Source organism: Drosophila kikkawai, unplaced genomic scaffold (genome assembly GCF_030179895.1).
Source record: "Drosophila kikkawai strain 14028-0561.14 unplaced genomic scaffold, DkikHiC1v2 scaffold_80, whole genome shotgun sequence".
NCBI lineage: Eukaryota > Metazoa > Arthropoda > Insecta > Diptera > Drosophilidae > Drosophila > Drosophila kikkawai.
In genome coordinates, this window is record NW_027222742.1 from 15,117 (window position 1) to 18,156 (window position 3,040).

The window sequence follows — 3,040 nt, forward strand, 5'->3', positions numbered from 1 at the left end:
TCGATTTGTGCTTACCCGATTGGCTAGACCAGAATTCGTTTAGTATTTTATCTCAGATCTAAACCAATTGCGATTAAAATTTGAATTTGAGATCCTGAGGTTGATGTTACCAGATCTGACATAGATCAGTGTGGCCATATCGAGTAGGTATCGATAGTAAGCTTAGTAGCGTTACCAGATCAGAAATATATCGGTGTAGCCATATCGATTAAGTATCGATGGCAAGCTTAAAAGCGTTGCCAGATTGTTGTCCTTTGAGCAGGCTGTCAAGTTCATTTCCTGCGGCCATTCTTTTTCATTGAACCGGCAGCAGAAGTGGACGTGCGTCTCTCTACTCGAGAAAATTAAGTTAAAAAGCCTGTAAAGTGCGAAATATTAAATCGCGAAGTGGCATCCGGTTAGATAAAGTGGTGAACAAGTGCCACAAGTGATTTTTATAAAGTGAGTAAGCTTGCGTCTGTATTTTGGTTATATTTAACCTCGAATTTTCTGCAGATCGCAAACTTAGCTTTTTGCCGGCGCTGCCGAGACCCAGACGGGGCTCCTCGCCGCCGTTGCTGGCGCCTAGTCGGCACAGTAATCATCATCAGTGGAGAACCGAGCAGGAAACTCCCAGGATTACTATATTTGGGGCACAGGTACGCCATAGCCGCCGCCAGTGCGACACGGTCTTAATCAAATCACATTTACAGATCGTGCCCCACGTAATGAACTCATAACGAGTTAAGGAATTGTCAACTCGGGACGCAGTAATCTCGTAACGAGTTAAGGAGCTTTAAAAGGAGCTAAAGAGGGTTCAGGAACAAGCATCGAGAACTTCTGCTGAACTCCAGAGCGTCCTAAGGAGCACCCCTCTCGGGTGGCCTCCTAGGAGGGGTTTGCGAGCCGTAAGGATGTCCAATTAGCATGGCTGCGCTGCTGAACTTCGGGGGAGAATAATCCTGCAGCGCATCGTTGCCTGATCGAGCAACACATCTCTACCAGGAGCCGTTTGGGGATTTCTCTGTGCTTTCATGGTTCCTGTAGCGAAACTTTGACCTGCGAGTCATGGCTGATTTAACCTCACATCCATATTTTTGTGCCTTTGCCGTGGCCGAGCAGATTTAACCTCACTTCAATATTTTTGTCTTTTGGCATGGCCCAACGAATTTGACCAAACTCTTTTTTTTCCGCTTTTGTGGCAGCGATTTGATCTACCTGAATTAAAACAATTTAAATATGCCGCGAAGCAGAGTTATTTTTGAGAGACAAATGCTAATCAAATATCAATGAATCGAATACAATTTTGGATGACTGTAAAGAAAGTGCCTAGAGGCAAACCAAATTTTGAATTAATGTATGAATTTTGAATTATTTTAAATTCTTCGAATTAATTTAGTTTTAACTATCTATAAAGTTTCTTAAATCGAGAAAAGTTAAAGTTAGAGTACCGATGAATTAAGGCCAGTTCTAAATGGCATCGAAAAGTTATAGAGCTAAAGGAAGCAAGGGTCTGTCGAATTTCTTTTTCAGTGAACCACGCCGGAGATCGATCTTCTTCGTTGGAATTATCCTGAGTGAGTTACATAACCAATGGTATTGTGTTCTTTCGACAAATTGAATGAGAGAAGTGATCTCAACTTAATGCTTTCTTTAAATTGAAATTGAAATGAATTATCTTTTGCAACTTTTCGAAATCAGTAGCTTACATTCTTATCTAAAACTATTACGTTAACTAATGGAAATAAAATCTAGATTACGGAATCTATTATAATTGATCTCGATTAAAATGAAGTTTAGTTTTGGAACAAGTAAATGAATTTCATCAATAATATTATTTTTAAAACTGAATTACAGTTAGTTAAAGTGAATCTAAATATAGCTGCGAATTTAGTATGATTTTGTTGGTATTAAAAAAAAAATGATTACCTCTTTAGATCAGCTACACTTAGAGAAATTTCGATTAAGTTTTATTTAGGGTCAATATTACCACATCTATTGTTCCTTTAGCTATATCTACTATTATCTTACAATGTTCCTAGATTATTCTAGCTATAAGAATATTAGAAAAGACGATTAAAATCATGAATACCTAAAACTAAAACTTTTTGAACTCTGCTGATGAATCCGTGAGAGTAGGGTATCCGAAGGGGTCACCGGAGTTATGCCTCCAAAGGAAGGTGATCATAGGTTGGGTGGGCATACCGCGAGCACAACAACAGCCGTGTTCTCGCAAAATTAGCTTTCTCAATCCTTTACTTTCTTTCTTCAAATCTCTAGTCTTCCTCTCTTTCCTTCCTTCTGAATTTATTTGTTTTCTATTCCGGTTTAGTTCTAGTTCCTTTTATTTTGTCGCAAGCACGCTCAATTCTCGATTCTTTTAATAATAAAGCGCAGAGGTCTGGGTCAAGCAAGACCACCACCCCCAAAGCCGACGAGCTAGAGCCGGATACTATAGCGTGCCCCCGCAGCTCAGATCCTCAGTAACCCGTCAGACTTTCTAACGTTACACGCTACAGTGTAAAAACTAATATAAATACAAATTCTGAAGTGGATACATGAATTATTAGCTGAGTTGTGAACTTTTTGTTTACAATTTTACAATTGAGCATGCAAATGTATTAGCCGTGTAAAAACTAATATAAATACAAATTCTGAAGTGGATACATGAATTATTAGCTGAGTTGTGAACTTTTTATTTACAAATTTACAATTGAGTATGCAAATGTATTAGCCATGTAAAACTAATATTATTACAAATTCTGAAGTGGATATATGCACTATTATCTGAGTTGTGAACTTTTTGTTTACAATTTTACAATTGAGCATGCAAATGTATTAGCCGTGTAAAAACTAATATAAATACAAATTCTGAAGTGAATGCATTATTAGCTGAGTTGTGAACTTTTTGTTTACAAATTTACAATTGAGTATGCAAATGTATTAGCCTTGTAAAAACGAATATAAATACAAATTCAGAAGTGGATACATGCATTATTAGCTGAGCTGTGAACTTTTTGTCTACAGATTTACAATTGAGTATGAAAATGCATTTGCCATG

The 3,040-nt window shown here is 37.5% G+C and overlaps 1 long non-coding RNA gene across 1 annotated transcript; it reads left to right on the forward strand.

The window, feature by feature from the left end:
• The first annotated feature begins 309 nt into the window (after nucleotides 1-309).
• Nucleotides 310-1,140, forward strand: LOC138929612 (uncharacterized). Its single transcript, XR_011445851.1, has 3 exons — nucleotides 310-441; nucleotides 496-638; nucleotides 693-1,140. It is a non-coding gene; the product is annotated as an uncharacterized lncRNA (long non-coding RNA).
• Nucleotides 1,141-3,040: the final 1,900 nt, after the last annotated feature.